Below are 22,534 nucleotides of genomic sequence, written 5' to 3' on the forward strand. Positions count from 1 at the left end.
GTTTCTTCAAGGATTGCAATGAGATGCTCATGATAAGACATGTCTTCTTGGAGATCAATCTCTTCGAAGTTGATGGTGGGCTCAGGCATCTTGAAAAACTTGCGAAGCTGTGACACTTGAAACACGTCGTGCACATTTGCATAGTTGGACGGAAGCTCAAGTTGATAGGCGAGATCGCCTCTTTTGCCAATGATCTTGAAAGGACCCACGTATCTAGGGGCAAGCTTCCCTTTGATACTGAAGTGACGAGTACCTTTCATTGGAGAGACGTGGAGGTAGACATGGTCTCCGATCTTGAAAGCCAAGTCATGATGCTTGCTATAATAGTAATTCTTCTGGCGCGATAGCGTGGCTTTGAGATTTTCATGGATGACTTTACACATTTCTTCAGCTTCTGTGATTAAGTCATTGCAAAGAAGTTGGTGTTCACCAATCTCTGACCAATTAAGAGGAGTACGACACTTTCTGCCATAGAGAATCTCGAATGGGGCCTTGCCCGAACTCGCTTGGGAGCTGTTGTTGTAGGAGAACTCGGCATATGGAAGACAATCTTCCCACTTCATACCAAAAGAAATGACACAAGCCCTGAGCATATCTTCAAGAATTTGATTGACTCGCTCGACTTGTCCACTAGTTTGAGGATGAAAGGCTGTGCTGAAGCGAATGTTTGTGCCCATGGATTTCTGAAAGGAGTCCCAGAACTTAGAAGTGAAGATGCTTCCATGATCTAAAAATATCCACTATGGAATGCCATGCAAGGAGACAATCCTGGAGGTATATAGCTCTGCCAACTGAGCTGCTGTGATAGATTCTCTGATAGGAAGAAAATGAGCCACTTTTGTAAGCTTCTCGATGACGACAAAGATAGCATCATTTCCACGCTTGGACTTGGGAAATCCAGTCACAGAGTCCATCTCAATATGGTCAAACTTCCATTCTGGAATGGCAAGAGGTTGGAGGAGACCAGCTGGCCATTGGTGTTCTATTTTCACTCTTCTGCAGACATCACATTCATTCACAAACTGAGCAATTTCTCGCTTCATTCTAGTCCACCAATACGACTGCTTGAGGTCATGGTACATCTTTGTACTTCCAGGATGAATAGATAAGAGTGAATTGTGAGCCTCGTTCATAATGAATTTACGAAGGTCACCCTTAGGAACAACAATTCGATCCTCGAAGAATAGAGTATCTTTGTCATCAAGGGAATATCACTTGTACTTGGGTTGGCTCTTGGCAATCCCAATATTCACCTTCTTCACCATTGCATCAAGAAGTTGTGCCTCACAAATTTGATCTTCCAAAGTAGGAGAGACTTGGAGGTTGGCAAGAAATCCTTGAGGAACAACTTGGAGATTAAGTTTGTGGAAAGCTTCACAAAGATTCGGTTGGAAGGGCTTGAGAATCAAACTGTTGCAGTAAGCCTTCCTGCTCAAAGCGTCTGCAATGACATTGGCCTTGCCTGGAGTATATTCAATACTCGGATTATACTCTTGAATCATTTCGACCCAACGAGTCTGCCTGAGGTTGAGGTTAGGTTGAGTGAAGATGTACTTGAGGCTCTTATGATCAGTGAAGATGTCCACTTTCCTTCCCAACAAGAGATGTCTCCATGTTAAAAGAGCATGGACAACTGCCACCAACTCGAGGTCATGAGTGGGGTAGTTCTTTTCGTTGGGCTTCAACTGGCGAGAGGTATAGGCCACAACTTTCTTCTCTTGCATTAACACAGCACCGAGACCTTGCAGGGAAGCATCACAGAAAACTTCGAATGGTTTGGATTCATCAGGAGGAGTCAGAACTGGAGCTGTGACTAGCTTCTCTTTGAGGGTGTTGAAAGCGATGTCACATTCAGGCGTCCAGACATACTTCACATGCTTCTGGAGGAGGTTGGAAAGAGGCTTTGCAATCTTAGAGAAATTCTCAACGAATCTTCGACAATAGCTTGCAAGCACAAGAAAGCTGCGTAGCTGCTTCACATTCTGAGGCAGTTCCCAATTCACAATTGCAGACACCTTCTCAGGATTAACAGCTATGCCCTTGGCGGAGATGATATGGCCAAGGTAGAGAACCTCATTGAGCCAAAACTCACACTTTGAAAACATCGCATAGAACTGATGTTCTTTGAGTTTGTCCAGCACCAATCTCAAGTGCTTGGCATGATCCTCTTTGTTCTTGGAAAAGACCAAAATATCATCGAGATACACCAAGATGAAATCATTTGTGTAGGGATTGAAGATGAAGTTCATCATGCGAGAGAATGTTGGAGGAGCATTGACAAGGCCGAAAGACATGACAGTGTATTCATAAGAACCATAGCTTGTTCCGAATGCTGTCTTGGGGATATCTTGTTCACGAATGCGAATCTGATGATAACCCATACAGAGGTCAGGCTTGGAGAATACTTGAGCACCCTTGAGTTGTTCGAATAGCTCATTGATGTTGGGAAGTGGGTACTTGTTCTTTATGGTCTTCTTATTCAATGGACGATAGTCGACACAAAGTTGGTTCGTTCCATCCTTCTTCTTTACAAAAAGAACACCACAACCCCATGGAGAAGAACTCGGTCGGATCAGACCCATACGCTCTTGTACATCAAGTTGTTTCTTCAGCTTGTTCAACTCTTCTGGTCCAAGCTTGTAAGGATGTTTGCAAACAGGTTCAGTGCCAGGCTCAAGATCGATGATGAATTCAACTGGCCGGTGAGGATGCATTCCTGGAAGCTCTTCTAGAAAGATGTCTTGATATTTACAAACAACTGGAATCTGAGAGATGGCATTCAACTCGCCCTTCTCATTGAGGGAAAACAACTGAATGGTATCGTCACGAGTGGCATAGATGATCACATCCTCAGACGAGTGTGTCAATTGAATCTGCCTGGCAGCACAATCAAGCTGAGCCTTGTGCTTAGAAAGCCAGTCCATGCCGAGAATTAGATCAATATCCGAGTTACCAAGAACAATTGGAGAGGACAGAAATTTATAGTCGCCCATCTTGATAGACACATCCGGGACGCAATTGTTAGATGTCATTTGCTTGCCCGGGGACACAATCTTCAACGGGAAAGGAATCTTTTCGGTCACAAACTCATGCTTGGCAACAAAAGGTCTTGAAATGAAAGAAAGCGATTCACCAGTATCAAACAATGCTTTTGCAGGAATATCATTAACATGAAGATTACCCATGATTACTTCTGAAGAGTCCTCTGCCTGAGCTGCGTTCATCATGTTGACCTTGGCATACTTGGGATTATGCTTGACCACTGCATTACTGGCAGATCTCACAGGAGGAGGAGGAGGAAGGCGCCTTTGGTTGAAGCATTTGTTCGCATAGTGCCCTTTCTGCTAACACTTGTTGCAAGTAACCTCTGAGAGCGGACGGTGATACGGAGCACTTGACCTTGGAGCATGAGAGAAGCTTTGTTCTGATAGCCTGGGTTGGGTGGGTGGGAAGATCCATTGCCACCTTTACTCTTCTGCTGGTAAGGCGGATGGAACGGAGGAGGAGGAGGCAACCAGAACTTTTGCTGCTTAGCTGCCACTTGAGTTGAAGAAGGAGTTGCAAGCATCGCACTTGATCTGAGCAGCTTCTTGCTTTAGTGCCATGTTGTAGAACTCATCATACTCGGTCGGCTCAAAAAGCACGAGCTAGATGCATATCTTCTCTAAGGCCACCTCTGAATTGATAAATCATGCTTTTCTCGTCAGGGACGACTTGTTTAGCGAAACAAGCGAGCCTCTGAAACAGGATGTTGTATTGGTAAATAGACATGCTGCCTTGCTTCAGATTGCAGAACTGCTCGCGCTTACTCTCAGCAACACTTTGAGGAATGTGGTGAGCTTTGAAGTCCTGGTGGAAATCATCTGAGGTAATCACATGACCTCCTCTGGAATCTTTGTATTGTTGATACCACTCAGCAGCTTGGTCTTTGAGTTGGAACGAAGCAAACTTGACAAAGTCCTCAGGCCTGGCATTGCTACACTCAAAATGTTTGCAGATATCCACAAGCCAATCGTCAGCGTCTATGGCCTCAACACAGTTACTGAAGGACTTTGGCTGGTTTGCGAGGAACTGGTTGAGGGTAGCAAACTGAGCTTGATTGTTGCCTTGGCCTTGATTTCCTTGGTTGCGCTCTTGCAAGAGTTGCAAAGGCATCTGCGTGTTGGCGTTGGTGGCGGCCATGACAGCTTACCGTGCCTCCGGAGGTGGAGGTGATGGCGGAGGTTCCGGATTCTGACGCGTTGGAGGAGCCATCCTGAAGATGTTACATCCGTTAGCATCTTCAAAGACATATATTCAAGCTGAATCAATGGATCGAAATTGCAACATATAGCCTTAACATCCGAACAAGAATGAATGAATGAATTCCAAAGTAAATCATCACACTTCCATAAGGTTGAGAAGCCACTTAGATAAAGATAGATGAATAAAACAACAAGGTACGGATATGAACAAATATTTGGTAAGGATTACCCAATAACAAACCAACTATCTGCGGGAAGAAATAATAGAGCTACTAGAATTCCCACCTATAAAACTCCCGAAACTTTCTGGTTATGCATTCAGGTGTTGGGGATACAGGGGAAGCATAATATCTCACCAAAAACTAGCAAATCCTACATCCAGCTGTATCCATCCTTCAACACATAACCAAGAAACCTTCGGAAATCATTTACCTCAACCTTCGAAAAGCATCCGTTATACGAGTTATGGCAATACTCCCGAACTCCCGCCCCAGTACTGGGTGGCGTCGAGGTTATCTCACCAACAACTGCATAAAGGAGATTTTTGATGTCGGCGAACTCATGTATTCCAGAACTGCAACGATAAAATTGTGATGACAACACCTTGGAGCTCAACTCCCCGGGACACTGCCACAATCCCTAAATGTCAGGAGGCACCAAGAACAATGTTCTCGTCACAAAACCATCGAAAGATTCCAAGATACCCACGTGATCCTAATTTTTTTTCATGAAATTTGAGGAGAGAAGAGTCAAAACTCTACGTCAGGAGGCCTCACCAGAGCAACGAAGGGACTTAGGAGTAAAAAGAATCCTACTCTCCAATATATATAATCCTATAAGACTAAAAACATTTTTCTAGACTCAACAGCGGCAGCGATTCGATCAAGCAGGGGGCTCCTAAGCTGGGGAAGGCTCCGATTACCAACTTGTAACACCCACGATGCGGCTATATCTCCCACGTGTCGGAGCACGAGTTTGAGGCATAACCGCATAGTAGGCATGTCGCAAGAGGGGTAATCTTTACACATCCCATGTACTGAATAAGAAAGAGATAAAGAGTTGGCTTACAATCGCCACTTCACACAATACATAAATATAGAATTACATCATCCAGATACAATCACGGTCCGACTACGGAACCAAAATAAAGACAACCCCAAATGCATAGGTCCCCGATCGCCCCAACTGGGCTCCACTACTGATCGTCCAGAAAGGAAACATAGTAACGTCCTGAATCCTCGTCGAACTCCCACTTGAGTTCGGTAGCGTCCCCTACACTGGCATCATCGACACCTGCATATGGTTTTGGAAGTAATCTGTGATTCACGGGGACTCGACAATCTCACACCCTCGCGATCAAAACTATTTATGCTTATGGGTAGGAAAAGATAGTGAGGTGGAGCTGCAGCAAGCACTAGCACATATGGTGGCTAACTTACGCAAATGAGAGCGAGAGGAGAAGCAAAGCACAGTCGAGAAGCTACAAAGATCAAGAAGTGATCTTGAAACTACTTACGTTCAAGCATAACACGAGACCGTGTTCTCTTCCCGGACTCCGTCGAAAAGAGACCATCACGGCTACACACGCTGTTGATTCATTTTAATTAAGTTAAGTGTCAGGTTTTGTACAACCGGATATTAACAAATTCCCATCTGCCCATAACCGCGGGCACGACTTTCGAAAGTTCAAAACCCTGCAGGCGTGTCCCAACTTAGCCCATCACAATCTCTCACGGTCAACGAAGGATATTCCTTCTCGCAGGACGACCCGATCAGACTCGGAATCCCGGTTACAAGACATTACGACAATGGTAAAACAAGACCAGCAAAGCCGCCCGATGTGCCGACAAATCCCGATAGGAGCTGCACATATCTCGTTCTCAGGGCACACCGGATGAACACTACATACAACTAAAACCAACCCTCAAGTTTCCCCGAGGTGGCGCTGTAAGTGGCTCTATTTTGGACCAACACTCAGAGGAGCACTGGCCTGAGGGTTTAAAATAAAGATGACCCTTGAGTCCGCGTAACCCAAGGGAAAAGGCTTAGGTGGAGGAGTTTTATTCAAGGTGAACTGTCAAGGGGTTCCCATTATAACCCAACCGTGTAAGGAACACAAAATCAAGGAACATAACACTGGTATGACGGAAACTAGGGCGGCAAGAGTGGAACAAAACACCAGGCATAAGGCCGAGCCTTCCACCCTTTACCAAGTATATAGATGCATTAAAGTAAAACATATGTAATAATGATATCCCAACAATAATCATGTTCCAACAAGGAACAAACTCCATCTTCACCTGCAACTAGCAACATTATAAGAGGGGCTGAGCAAAGCGGTAACATAGCCAAACAACGGTTTTCTAGGACAAGGTGTGTTAGAGGCTTGGCATGGAAATATGGGAGACATGATATAGCAAGTGGTAGGTATCGCGGTAGAGCAAAAGAGCGAGGAACTAGCAAGCAAAGATAGAAGTGATTTCGAGGGTATGGTCATCTTGCCTGCAAAGTTCTCCGAGTTGACATAAGCTTGATCCTCATAACCATACTCAACGGGTTCCCCGATCACGAACTCGTCTCCTGGCTCTACCCAAGGCAAGAACACAAGAAAAAGAAACCACAATAAATCACAGTGCAATGCGCAAGCAACATGATGCAAAACATGACATGACATGCGGGATGTGATATGCAATGCATATGCGTGCTCTGGAAGGAAAAGATTGAACCATGCCTCAACTTGGCAAACTAAGTGTGCCACTGGAAAGATGAGTTGATTTCGGTCGAAATCGATATAAAGATCACCGGAATCGGATGCACGGTTTGCAAATGGCAAGCAAAACAAGAATGGCACAATTCTGCGATTAACAGCACAATGCCATCTAGAATGCAACAAGAAACTAAGCTACTGCACTCGGACATACCAACAAAGCACATGAAAGTGATCTACACAATATGTTTGACAAAATATGGACACTGAGCTACGGCTAAATCACACAAGAGCGGGTTCAGACAAGCATGGCAAAAGTGCAAAAGATATCAGCATCACAGACTTAGTGAAAATAACATGTCAGGAATTAACATCAGGAAGCAATGTTTAGAGCAAGATATCAACATGCTACATGAACATAACATAGCAAAATAAGGCATGTCATGAATCTAATCAAAGCATATAACAAAAGTCCCTTATTGGAGGAGTTTTATTCAAGGCAAACTGTCAATGGGTTCCCATTATAACCCAACCGCGTAAGGAACGCAAAATCAAGGAACATAACACCGGTATGACGGAAACTAGGGCGGCAAGGGTGGAACAAAACACCAGGAATAAGGCCGAGCCTTCCACCCTTTACCAAGTATATAGATGCATTAAAGTAACGAGATATAATAATGATATCCCAACAATAATCATGTTCCCACAAGGAACAAACTCAATCTTCACCTTCAACTAGCAACGCTATAAGAGGGGCTGAGCAAAGCAGTAACATAGCCAAACAACGGTTTTCTAGGACAAGGTGGATTAGAGGCTTGACATGGCAATATGGGAGACATGATATAGCAAGTGGTAGGTATCGCGGCATAGCAAAAGAGCGAGCAACTAGCAAGCAAGGATAGAAGTGATTTCGAGGGTATGGTCATCTTGCCTGCAAAGTTCTCCGAGTTGACATAAGCTTGATCCTCGTAAGCGTACTCAACGGGTTCCTCGATCACAAACTCGTCTACCAGCTCTACCCAAGGAAAGAACACAAGCAAAGGAAACCACAATCAACCACGGTGCAATGCACAAGCAACATGATGCAAAACATGACATGACATGCAGGATGTGATATGCAATGCATATGCGTGCTCCGGAAGGAAAAGATTGAACCAGGCCTCAACTTGGCAAACCAAGTGTGCCGCTGGAAAGATGAGTTGATTTCGGTCGAAATCTATATAAAGATCACCGGAATCGAATGCACGGTTTGCAAATGGCAAGCAAAACAAGAATGGCACAATTCTACGATTAACAGCACGATGCCATCTAGAATGCAACAAGAAACTAAGCTACTGCACTCCAACATAGCAACAAAGCACATGGAAGTGATCTACTCAAGATGCTTGACAAAAGATGAACACTGAGCTACGGCTAATCACACAAGAGCAGGTTTAAACAAGCATGGCAAAAATGCAAAAGATATCAGCATCACAGACTTTGGGAAAATAACATGTCAGGAATTAACATCAGGAAGCAATGTTTAGAGAAAGATATCAACATGCTACAGGGGTATAACATAGCAAAACAAGCCATGGAATGAATCCACTCAAAGCATGTAACAAAAGTCCCTTACTGACCATAAGCCAAAAAGGATCAGAAGATATGATGGCACCCATGTAAACATAGCAAGTTTCGTTAACAGATTCACACTTAGCAGAAAACTAGACATGCCAAAAACAAAATTATGAAGGCCTCTTTGCGAGCTCGATTCACTCAACACAAGGCATTGCATGACAAGCTAAACATACTACCAGCAAGAATACATGATCATGAAGCTAACCATGGCAAGAAGAATCTCATAGCATGCATGGATCAACTACAACAACCTTGGCAAAATTGATTAACACGTAAACAATCTGCCAGGAACATTTTATAGCAAAAGTAGAGCAAGATTGAGTCATGCTATGGAACTCCATAAATGCAAACAGGGACATGGATGGATAGAGCATAACCATATGTCAAAATCATCCTTATTGAACATACTCAAAAGAAGCATGGATCTCTCTGTAGCAACATGAACACATGACATAAAAATAACAGCAGAACAATGACTTGGTGAAAATATAAGTCCTTGAAATCAGCAATATTACGAGAGCTACTTTGCATGCATGTGATAGTCACCACATTGATCACAAAAATACATGGCATACACCCCTGTAAAGATGGCATGGCATAGCCCAAAACACATGTATAGCTCATGGCCATATGCAGCACACAATAATCATGGCAAAAATGACAAATGCCCAAGATCTGCTAAGTAACAGGAACTCACATTTTATAACACTCTTGCATCAACCATTTAGGCATCAATATGGACTCAAACAAGCAGGTCACAATGGAACAAAATAAAGAGCACATCCAGACGAACAATTTGATATATTATGCTCAAGAAACGGAGCTACGATGACAGAGTTATGACATGTAAAACAGAGCTAGAAATTATAGCAGATGACAAAGACTTAGTGGGAAAAGGACCTCTCCAGAATAGATCTAGGGTTCACCGGCGGACGGATTGAGGATCACCAGAGGGCTCACCGGAGATGGAGGGGACGGTGGCCGGAGTACGGAGGAGAGCGGGGCGGCGCGGTTCCGGTGTTGGGCGAACACGGACGGAGAGGGGGGCGGCTCCCTCGGCGGCGGCGATGGTCGAAGGCGGCGGCGGCGACCGGCGAGGCGGCAGGCGGCGAGATGGCGGCGAGGCAGGGCGGTGGTCGACGGACGCAGGGGCGGCGGCGCTCGCGCGGGGAGCCGCGGGGCGCCTCGGGCGCCGGGCGGCTGACGTGCGGGCTTCGGGGGCCCGCCGTGGGCCGAGCGAGCCGGCGGCGCGCGCCGGTGCGGTGGCGACACATGGCACAGGCTGAGTGGCTCGGGGCGGCGGCGCGATTTGTCCGGCGTCGCTCGGCCGTGTGCGGCTGCGCGGAGGGGAAATTTAGGGTTTTGGACTGCGAATTCGGAGGGAGGTGTTTTTATAGCTAGAGGGAGCTAGGAGAGTCTAAATGGAGTGCAGTTTTCAGCCACGCGATCGTGCTCGAACGGCCGAGAGGATGGATGGGGTTTGGATGGGTTATTGGGCCACTTTGGTGGGGTGTTGGGCTGCAATACACACGAGGCCTTTACGATTCCCCGGTTAACCGTTGGAGTATCAAACAGACTCCAAATGGCACGAAACTTGATAGGCGGTCTACCGGTGGTGTACCAAGGCCGCTTGGAAAATCACGGTCCATTTCGAGAAAGTTTAACACCCGCACACGAAAAGAGGCAAAAGGGGACGCCGGAGGACGTAGGAGTGTCGGATTGCAAAACGGACAATGGGGAAAATGCTCGGATGCATGAGACGAACACGTATGCAAATGCGATGCACATGATGACATGATATGAAATGCATGACATGGACAAATAGCAAAACGAAGAAAAAACACAACCACGAGGGAATATCATAACTTAGAGCCGAAAATGGCAAGAGTTGGAGTACAAATATGGTAAGTTACATTCGGGGCGTTACAAGTTGAACCAAGGAGTTTGTACGGGCAAGGAGATCGCCTACTTCGTGAAGATCTACCGAAGTGAGGCAAGTCCTTCGTGGGCGATGGCCATGGTGGGATAGACAAGGTTGCTTCTTCATGGACCCTTCATGGGTGGAGCCATCCGTGGACTCGTGCAGTCGTTACCCTTCGTGGGTTGAAGTCTCCATCGACGTGGATGTACGATAGCACCACCTATCAGAACCACGCCAAAAATCTCCGTGTCTACATTGTGTTTGCTCCCTCCAAACTTCTCCCTTTACCTTCATGTGCAATGTTTTACATTGCGCTTCTATACTCTTTAGACTTGCATGTGTAGGTTGATTACTTGACTTGTTCTAAGTTGCTAAAATCGTCCAAGACTTAAAATTGGGAAAAAGATAGATTTTTATTTGGTCAAGTAGTCTAATCACCCCCCCCCCTCAAGACATACTTTTGATCCTACATCCATGACCTAACTAACCACACAAGACTTTAGTCCAGGTTTATCACCTATTTGAGGTTGTATCCGCAAGGAAAGTCCGGCTGAGATTTCTATCACGGCCTCAAATGATGTGTGCGGGGTTCCCAAGTCCACCTCGACGGATGGTACCGCGCTTGTACACCGTGCCCCTGTGCCTATCATAACAAAGCCTACCCCTTCAGTCAGCGCTAAGTACACCCCAACACATCCTGTAGACACCAGAAACTAGCTAGATGCACCTCCTGGACAGAGATCAAGGCGATTAATAAGTCGAGAGGGGTCGAGTTACCAGAACCCAATGTGTGGTAGTAACTGTCTTGGATCACAAACATGGAAGTCAGTTCCTAAGGACGGTTTCCATGAGACAACCCACCATGTACTCCTAAATGGCCTCTCATCGCTACCTTTTCCAAATCATGTTCACACACTTACATCTCAACAGTAGGACATGTTCATCGCCATTCCAATCCATCCCAGATGAATCAGACCTGACACAACTCTAAGTATAGTAGGCATAACAAGCAAGCATGAATGAGTACACATCATGGCTCAAACAACTCCTACTCATGCCAGTGGGTTTTACTAATATCTGTGGCAAAGCCAGGTCATGCGGAGGAATGGGTTCAACTACCGCAAATGTAATAGTTAAGTCGTTGTTGTCCTAATGCAGAAAAAGAGAGCAAGAGCGAGAGAGTGGGATTGTATCAGAATGCTCAAAGGGGGTTTTCCTGCCTGACACTTATAAAGATAGTACTATTCTTCATCGGTGTCAACGATCACAACATCGGAACCTTTTGCTACCGAGTGGGGACAAACACCGACAAATAAGAAGGAACACAATCAATGCAACGCAACAAACATGATGTATGATCATGATATGTTAAGGTACTTAATTCACCTAATGCAATGGCTAGACCTATTAATTGAAATGGAATTCAAACATATAGCAAATTCCAACTCCAAAACTAATTACCATACATTCCATAAGCATGAATTGTGCCAGTTAACTTGGTCAAATATGCTTGAAAATGCCATAAACAGATTCTTGACATTTTCTGATCAATTTTCATATATAGTTTATTTTCAATGGAGTTATAGTTTATTTTATATGATTTTTCAAAGTTTTAACTATTTTGTAGATTTTCCTGATTTATTGAACATTCCAGAAGAGCTTTAATGCATTAGCAAGGTAAACGGTGACGTCAGTAGGTCAATAGGTTGACAATGTCAAACCTGGCATGTGGGGCCTACCAGTCAGTGGCACAGTTAAATTAATAGTGTTTAATTAAAACCTAACTAAGATTATTAGCAGGCTGGGCCCACTTTCAGTGACCTAATGGTTAACTAAATGGTGACTAGTACTAACTAAGTACGTACCACATCAACACAACCAGAGGTTAACCGCCAGCGCTAAACAGAGGGCATGGGAGTTGCCCGTTCGGCCAGCTCCGGCAATGGGAGCTCGCGCGGTTCGGTGCGTTGGAAAGATGCTGCCGCGATGCTTCAGATGGGGCCGTGGCAAGTGCTGGGGTGGGCTGTGGCGTCGGCGACGCGAGCATGGCGGCAACGGTGCTACGGTCATGCACGACGCGTGGCCGCTGGGGTGTTGGCGACCAAAAGGCATAGCTGGGTGGCATCGGTAGGTCACAGGGAGCACGAGGGAAGTAGCGCAATGCGTGACGAGCTCGGCAGCAGGCAGGTGAGGGGGTCCTGTATTAGGGGGGGTCCTCGGACAGCCGGACTATATAATTTGGCCGGACTGTTGGACTATGAAGATACAAGATTGAAGACTTCGTCCCGTGTCCGGGTGGGACTCTCCTTTGCATGGAAGGTAAGCTTGGCAATTTGGATATGTAGATCTCCTCCCTTGTAACCGACTCTGTGTAACCCTAGCCCCCTCCGGTGTCTATATAAACCGGAGGGTTTAGTTCGTAGGACAAGGACAATTAGAATCATAGGCTAGCTTCTAGGGTTTAGCCTCTACGATCTCGTAGTAGACCAACTCTTGTAATACTCATATCATCAAGATCAATCCAGCAGGACGTAGGGTATTACCTCCATCGAGAGGGCTCGAACCTGGGTAAACATTGTGTCCCCTGCCTCCTGTTACCATCCGCCTTAGACGCACAGTTCGGGACCCCCTACCCGAGATCCGCCGGTTTTGACACCGACATTGGTGCTTTCGTTGAGAGTTCCACTGTGTCGTCACCATAAGGCTTGATGGATTCTTCGATCATCGGCAATGATATGATCCAAGGTGAGGTTTTTCTCCTCAGACAGATCTTCATATTCGGCGGCTTCGTACTGCGGGCCAACTCGCTTGGCCATCTGGAGCAAATCGAGAGCTACGCCCCTGGCAATCATGTCAGGTTTGGAAGCTTAAACTACACTGCCGACATCCGCGGAGACTTGATCTTCGACGGATTCGAGCCCATGTCAGGTGTGCTGCACAGTCTCGACAAACTTGACTTAGCTCTGCCGTCGGACGGTGTTCGGGAGATCACACCTGTGGCTACTCCGGCCTTCGATCCGTAGCAGGTCGTGCCGTCCGAGGACGTGTGGATAGACCCCGCCACGGAGGCCGCACACTCAGCGGCGATAGAGCCGAATACTGACTTCACCCCCTATGAGACCTATGTTGCCGGACCCTTGGATTCATCCCCGGCCACAGGCTCTTAACCGCCCGCGTCCGTGCCTATCGAATCTGATTGGTCACCGATCCTGGAGTTCACCTCCGGGATATCTTTCAGCACTCGCCCTTGGGTGACTTGGTAAACTCATTGAAATCTCTCTCCTTGTCAGGAGACCCTTGGCCGAACTATGTCCGGCTTGAGTGGGAAGCGGACGACGAAGAAACTCATTCCCCACCGACCACCCACTTAATAGCCACTATTGACGACTTAACCGACATGCTTGATTTCGGCTCTGAAGACATCGACGGTATGGACAACAATGTAGAAGAGCAGGAACCACCGCCCGCAGGGCGCTGGACCACCACCTCATCATATGATATATACATGGTGGATACCCCCAAAGAAAGCGATGGCAATAAGGCAACAGAGGATAATCCCCCCAAGAAGCAATCTAAGCACCAGTGTCAACGGTGCCGCTCTAAGCCCCGCCGTAGCAAAAACGGCGATACCGGCACAAGAGACAATAATGCTGCGGATAGCGCCGAAGACGAATACAATCCCCTCCAGCCAGGCCTCGAGCGGGAGGATGGGCAAGTCAGCCCTAAGGAATACGCAGCAGACGGAGAATCAGAGGATGAAAATTACATGCCTCTCTCCGAAGGCGAGGTGAGCCTCGGCGACGACGAATTTATCGTGCCCGAGGATCCCTCCGAACAGGAGTGCTTCAAGCGCCGGCTTATAGCCACATCAAAAAGCCTGAAGAAAAAGCAACAACAACTTCAAGTTGAACAAGATCTGCTAGCGGATAGATGGACCGAGGTCCTGGCGGCCGAGGAATACGAACTCGAACGACCAACCAAAAGTTACCCAAAGAGCAGGTTGCTACCCCAAGTCGAGGAGGAAGCATTAAAGCCTATGCTCCCAGCGTATGATGCGGCTGACCGACCACCTAGTGGTCGAGACAAAGCGGCATATCAGGCCGAAGTCCAGCTCGCACCCTATCGCCAGTCAATTAAAATCACGAAAGCCCAGGGCAACACGCAGGACCTGCGAGACGTATTGGAAAACAAAGCAGGACTTACAAGATCGATCTACTGATCATGGGGGCATGCCCCAACGCGTGACGCCGACCGTCATGCTGGATACACTAAAAGTAAATCCGCCCAGGCCGAACACAGCAAACAAGACTCATATGAATTGTGTCGTGATATTGCCCGGCACAGAGGCGCCGCACACCCCCTATGCTTCACTGATGAAGTAATGGATCACGAGTTCCTAGAAGGTTTTAAACCCATGAATATCGAATCATATGATGGCACAACAGACCCCGAGGTATGGATCGAAGATTTCCTCCTCCATGTCCACATGGCCCACGGTGACGATCTACATGCCATCAAGTACCTTCCATTAAAACTCAAAGGGCCTGCTCGGCATTGGCTCAATAGCCTGCTGGTAAACTCCATTGGCAGTTGGGAGAATTTGGAAGATGCATTCCTTGACAACTTCCAGGGCACTTATGTGCGACCACCAGATGCCGATGACTTGAGGCACATAACCCAATAGCCAGGGGAATCAACCAGGAAATTCTGGACTCGGTTCCTAACTAAAAAGAGCCAAATTGTCGACTGTCCGGATGCCGAGGCCTTAGCGGCATTTAATCATAATATCCGCGACTAATGGCTCGCCCGACACCTTGGCCAAGAAAAGTCAAAATCCATGGCATCCCCCACGAAACTCATGACCCGCTTTTGTGTGGGCGAGGATAGTTGGCTGGCTCACAGCAACAACACATCAAGAAACCCTGGCAATTCAGATGCCAAAGATAGCAACGGCAGGCCACGTCGTAACAGGCACAAGCGCCGCAACAATAGCGACAACGCCGAAGACACGACTGTTAATGCCAGATTCAGTGGCTCTAAATCCGGTCAGCGGAAAAAGCCATTCAAAAGAAGCAATCCGGGACCGTCCAGCTTGGACCGCATACTCGATCGTTCGTGTCAAATTCACGGCACCCCCGATAAACCAGCCAACCACACCAACAGAGAATGATGGGTGTTCAAACAGGCCGGCAAGTTGAATGCCGAAAATACGGAAAAGGGGCTGCATAGCGACGAGGAGGAGGAGCCCTAGCCGCCGAACACAGGAGGGCAGAAGAAATTTCCTCCACAAGTGAAAACGGTAAATATGATATATGCAACCCATATTCCCAAGAGGGAACGGAAGCGTGCACTAAGGGACGTCTATGCGTTGGAGCCAGTCGCCCCAAAGTTCAACCCATGGTCTTCTTGTCCGATCACCTTCGATCGCAGGGACCACCCCACCAGTATCCGTCATGGCGGTTCTGCCACATTGGTCCTTGACCCCATCATTGACGGATTTCATCTCACTCGGGTCCTTATGGACGGTGGCAGCAGCCTGAACCTGCTCTATCAGGATACAATGCGCAAAATGGGTATAGACCCCTCAAGGATCAAACCCACCAAAACCACCTTTAAAGGTGTCATCCCAGGTGTAGAGGCATGTTGCACAGGCTCAATCACGCTGGAAGTGGTCTTCGGATCTCCGGATAACTTCCGAAGTGAGGAATTAATCTTCGATATCGTCCCCTTCCGCAGCGGCTATCACGCACTGCTCGGACGAACCGCAGTTGCCAGATTCAATGCGGTACCACATTATGCATACCTCAAGCTCAAAATGCCAGGACCTCGCGGGGTTATAATAGTTAATGGAAACACAGAGCGCTCACTCCGCACGGAGGAACACACTGCGGCCCTCGCAGCAGAAGCGCAAAGCAGCCTTATGACGCAAATTGCCAATTCAGCGAAAAAGACCTCGGACACCTTCAAGCGAGTCCGGAGTACCCTGCAAGAGGATCGCCAGGCACGTTTAGAGCTCGCCTAGCAGTTCGGCCTCCGTCCTAGTCCCATTCAAGCGGCAAAATTAGTGTCACGTGTACATAACTACGCACTCAAGATACCATGGGCATAGGCGAGGGCATGGCCACGGCATAGCCCACAATGCGGCTCAACCACTTCAGGGCCCGTATACCTTTAACATTTTCTTCCTTTCAGGCCCCTACTCTCCAAAGGCCCTCTCCGATAGTCCGATTATCGGACCCGTTACGGGAAGGAAACACCAAGGAAGCAAGAAGCTTTGACGTACAGGGGAATCCCCAGGTGGTCTCTGATAACGATCACTATACCTGTTTTACATACCCACACGCAGCTTGCCCTTGGATAAGACATGTCAAATAGTCCTATTTTTGCTTATTGCACTACTTGTATACATACGCTTTGACGTATCATTTCAATAACAATGTACAGCGTTAGCTTATTATTACATTTCTTCATCCTTTTTCATGTCTGCCCATTTACGACAAATTGCACCCGTACGTTCTGGTACGTAAAGTGCGCCAGGGGCTTCAGTGTGCTCCATAACACGACAAGAAAAGTCCGAACACTTTTGACAGTGCGGCACCCTGAACTTATAGCATTATATGCATTAGCTCCGAATCATGTCTTGGGTCAATAGTTGGGTTTGCCCGGCTCCCATGTTTTGGTACCTTACGTTCCGCTATATCGGCTAAGGTAGAACTGGGAGAACTACTGTGATTGTGTCCCGGTTCTTCCGGACAAGCACCTCAGTAGAGAAAGCCGAAAACTGACTGTCATGATGGGGCGAGAGCTGGTCGCTGTTCGAGAGGTCTCAAATCCTTAAAGATTTTTTCCGCTTCGGGCGAGGAGTCGGTCTTGTCCGACTTAGGCGTACATAGCGCCCCAAGTTCGGCCTTCCGAATACCAGGGGCTTCGCCAAAATTTAAAATTGTAGACTTCTATGGCTAAGTGAGAGTGATAAAGCTTTATAGTCTGATTGCCTGGTTTGTTGTGCTAAACACCTCCTTCGAAGGACCCAAAACTGGGATAAAGAGTGATCAGGTTTATCCCGAACACCTTAGTACTAGTTACATGGGGGCAGAAGCCGACGACTGGCCAACTCTCAAATTTTATAAACGGCCGCATAGAAGGTAATATTTTAAATCAAACAAGTGATACATAGTGCATATGAACTTGGTTCACATTACAGGATCAAAAAGTACATTCATTCAAATATTACATCCTTAGTACATTCCTCTGCCACAAGGTGAGCACCCTTCAGGACACTGTCATAATACTTTTCGGGGTGGCGATGCTCGTTGCCCTCCGGCGGCCCTTCCTTCACTAGCTTTTCGGCGTCCATCTTCGCCCAGTGCACTTTCGCCTGGGAAAAAGCCTTGCGCGCGCCCTCAGTGCAGACGGACCGCTTTATGATTTCAAACCGGGGGCAGGCGTTCACGAGCCGCCTTACCAAGCCCGAATAGCTGCCACGCAGGGCCTCACCAGGCCACATCCGAACTATGAGGCCTTTCATGGCCAGTTCGGCCGCCTTGTGAAGCTCGACCAGTTGCTTCAACTGGTCGCTCAAGGGCATCGTATTTTCGGTCCCAGTATACTCAGACCAAAACAACTTCTCCGTCGAGCTCCCTTCCTCGGCTCGGTAGAACTCTGCGGCATCCGACACACTGCGGGGTAGATCTGCGAACGCTCCTGAAGAACTCTGATTTCGGGTAAGTAAAAGGAAAGTTTCCTCCACATGCTTGCTTTGCATAATGAATGCCTTTCTCGCCGCTATCTTCTTGACCGCCTCAATTTCCTGGAGGGCCTTTTGGGCTTCGGCCTTGGCATTTTGCGCATTCTCGAGGGCCTTCGCAAGCTCGGACCCTTGTGTCTTAGAGTCACGCTCCAAGGACTCGTACTTCTTGATGAACTCCTGGAGCTCTTGCTGAACCTCGCCAACTCGGGCCTCTTGCTTCTCGCGCTCGGCGTGCTCCTTGGCCGCTTTGCTTTCCGCCAAGGACAGTGCCTTCCTCAGGAGTGCCACCTCGGTCGTGGCCCCTAGCAAAATTCATGACGATCCTGTGATCCAATGACAAGTTTCCTTTTTCTTTATCAATAAACAGATGAGGTATCACTTACCTTTGTTCTCTTCGAGCTGCCTCTTGGTAAGGCCAAGCTCTTCCTCGGACCGCTCAAGGTCCCGCTTCAGTGCGAAGACCTCCGCCGTGTGAGCGGCAGCGGCCAGCAGTGAAGCCTGCTTATTCACATAGACGTATTCTGATTAGAGTCCTTTGGTTATTATTTGATTCTCTGTCCTGTTTTTCTTCCAAACACCAAACAAAGCATCAGGGGCTACTGTCTATGCTATAACATTTTCTCATAATTTTATTACTTACCTCAAAGCCTGTGAGGAGGCTGGCACATGCTTTAGTTAGTCTGCTTTTGGTGGACTGAATCTTCTTGACCACCGCACTCATGATAGTGCGGTGCTCTTCTTCAATGGAAGCGCCGCGAAGCGCTTCCAGCAAATTGTTTGATGACCCTGGATGGACAGAAGCCATCGGCATAGACTTGCTGCCCCCGGCGTTAGAGCCCATGGGAGTCTTGCCCCTCGTGCGCCCATCGTCTGGAATGTCGCCTTGGGGCGCTTCCCGAACTGTCTCCCCTTGGTTCGGTACCCTTTGAAACAGCACCTCGACGTCGTCCGTAGGGCGGGGGGAGGAGGCAGTCGGGAGTGAATCGATATTCATCTCCGACAGGCCCAAACACTCATCCGAAGAAGATACGTCAATATGGGCTTTGGATGGGCTGCATGATCATGTTCGGCATGATAAGAAGCAATAAAATAAAACATACCAAGAACTCTTATGGTATCCGAATACTTACGACTTCGCCAGGGGCTTGTCCCTGGGTAACCACTCCTCGTTGCTAACAGCGGCCGTCGTGGACCAGTTCGGAAGGAGAGTCCTTCCCTTCTTGGACCATTCGGTTTCCCTGATGGGGCGACCTTCCTTTTCTTGTCTCCCCGGCTAAGGGGGGGAGAACTTTCCTCTACCTCCTCGTTTTTGCGGGAGGAGGGCGCCTCGGTGTTATCGGACGATGATTCCGATATGACCTTGCGCCGGAGACCTTTCCTGGTCCCCGTGGCCTTATTCTTGGCCTTCTTCTCCGGTGCCTCATAGGGCGCCGGAGCCAGCATCTCAGTTAAGAGAGCACTTGTTGGATCCTCGGGCAGTCGGGCCGGACAATCGATCTGCTGCGTTGTCGCGACCCATTCCTGTCAAATGGCATGGAGGCTTAGATCCCCCACATGATTATACCGGGGAAAGAAACATCTTATGAGATATAAAGAGCTTACCGGATTGGCAGGGCGCTTTGCGCTGAGTCCGCGATCCTCGGTAAGGGGAGGAGGTACCTCGGCGGCCTTGAATAGCACCCTTCAGACGTCTTGGTGTGTCATGTCAAAAAGCTCTCGCAGCGTTTGGTGCTTGGCCGGGTCGAACTCCCACATATTGAATGCCCGTCCTTGACACGGAAGGATCTAGCGGAAGAGCATGACCGTGACCACATTGATGAGCTTGATTTTCTTGCTTATCATATTTCTTACGCAGTTTTTTAGTCCGGTCAGCTCCACCAATGAACCCCTGGATAGGCTCTTCTCTTTCTAGGAGGTGAGCCGCGTGGGGATGCCAGATCGAAATTCGGGGGCCACTGCCCAGTTGGCGTCGCGTGGCTCGGTGATGTAGAACCACCCCGATTGCCACCCCTTCATGGTCTCCACATAGGAGCCCTCGAGCCAGGTGACATTAGGCATTTTGCCCACCATGGTGCCTCCGCACTCCACTTGCTGGCTGACCACCACCTTCGGCTTCACGTTGAAGGTCTTCAGCCACAGGCCGAAGTGGGGCTTGATGCGGAGGAAGGCCTTGCGCACGACGATAAACGCTGAAATGTTGAGGATGAAATTGGGGGCCAAATCATGGAAATCCATCCTGTAGTAGAACATGAGCCCGCGGACGAATGGGTGGAGGGGAAATCCCAGCCCACAGACGAAGTGGGGGAGGAATACAACCCTCTCATGGGGTCTTGGAGTAGGGACGATCTGCCCCTCGTCTGGGAGCCGGTGCGCGATGCCCGCGGCCAGGTATCTGGCTTCCCGGAGCTTCGTAATGTTCTCCTCCGTAATGGAGGAGACCATCCACCTGCCTCCCACTCTGGACATGTTTGGAGTGGTTTTACGGAGAAAATGCGAACTTGGGCGTTGGAGCTCGAGTGCGCAAGAATGGATGGGTAGGGAAGAAGAAGGCGTGGGTGAAAAGGAGGAGTCCTTGTCCCTTTACAAGGGCGGAAGAAGCTACGCGCCTCCCCACCTGCCTGGTAAACTCGCTTATTCCCCAAGCGCCGCAATTGATGGCACGGTTGGGTTACCCACACCTGTATTGATGAGAATCCCGTGATAAGGGGACACGATCTCTGCTTCGACAAGACGTGCCAAGAAAACCGCCTCGGAATATGTGTAGTAGCTGGTTGAGAAAAACGGTTCGCATAATGACCGGGCCATGGCATGATGTCACGTTATGAAAAGTTGTCAGCAAATTAGATTTGTGGAAATATTACACTCTCTACGGTGGTATGTGGAATTTGTTTTGCAGAGCCGGACACGACCCTTGTGTTCAAAAATCCTCTAAGGAGTATTCGGAGGAGGGACCCGCCTTGCAATGCCGAAGGAAATCTGCGTGTCGGACTCATCATCATTGAAGTCAGGTTCAGGGGCTACTGAGGGAGTCCTGGATTAGGGGGTCCTTGGACAGCCGGACTATATACTTTGGCCGGACAGTTGGACTATGAAGATACAAGATTGAAGACTTCGTCCCGTGTCCGGGTGGGACTCTCCTTTGCGTGGAAGGCAAGCTTGGCAATTCGGATATGTAGATCTCCTCCCTTGTAACCGACTCTGTGTAACTCTAGCCCCCTTCGGTGTCTATATAAACCGGAGGGTTTAGTCCATAGGACAATCAGAATCATAGGCTAGCTTCTAGGGTTTAGCCTCTACGATCTCGTGGTAGATCAGCTCTTGTAATACTCATATCATCAAGATCAATCAAGCAGGACATAGGGTATTACCTCCATCGAGAGGGCCCGAACCTGGGTAAACATTGTGTCCCCTGCCTCCTGTTACCATCCGCCTTAGACGCACAGTTCAGGACCCCCTACCCGAGATCCGCCAGTTTTGACACCGACAGCAGGGCATAGGCCATGGCAGTTAGTGAGCTTCAGCCAGAGGAGAGCTATGCCTAGAGGGAGCATCGGTCCAGATGAGAAGCTAAGCCTGCCCTAGGAAGCTCTGGAGCAGCCCAATCGACATCGACGATCTTCAGGCATGGACGGTGAGGACGAGCTAGTTGTCGTCGGTGTGGCTAGACACGACGAGATGACAAGGGGACGGTGGTGGCTGCGGTGGTCTCTGTGGCATGGCCATGGCAGCTTCAGCCATGAGGGGGAGAGCTGGGGAGCAAGAGGGAGATTGAGCGAGGGGGTCAGCAGGATCCAAATACCAAGGAAAAGGCAATCCCTAGTGTCGTGCTAGCTAGGGAGGGCCAGTCAGGGAGCTGAGTGCTGGTGTGGGCGGGCGCCATGCTCGGCCTTGCCTCTGCCAGTAGGCAGAGCTTGAAGACAAGGTTGTCCCTAGTGGGCTGGGCCAAGCACAGTAGTGGGCCGCCAGGTTTGCTTTCACTCTCTTGCTGTCATTTCTATTTTTGTTCTTTCTGCTTTCTATTTCCTGCATTTATTTGAATTTGGTTTGCTAACCAAATTATTTTTCTTGCTTCTAAAAAAATATTGTGGGAGCTAAATGAATTAAACCAAAATCCCACTAAATGTTTAAGAATTATTGGAGATATAATAATTTTATAGCAATTTATAACCCCAATTCAAATACAAATAGTGATTTAAATTCATGGCCAAAACAAATCCCTAAAATGTTCTGTATTTTTGGTTTGATCCATAACTCTTGCCAAAAATATCAAACATTTAATAAGAATATTTTGGAAT

Source organism: Triticum aestivum, chromosome 3A, assembly GCF_018294505.1.
Source record: "Triticum aestivum cultivar Chinese Spring chromosome 3A, IWGSC CS RefSeq v2.1, whole genome shotgun sequence".
Lineage (NCBI taxonomy): Eukaryota > Viridiplantae > Streptophyta > Magnoliopsida > Poales > Poaceae > Triticum > Triticum aestivum.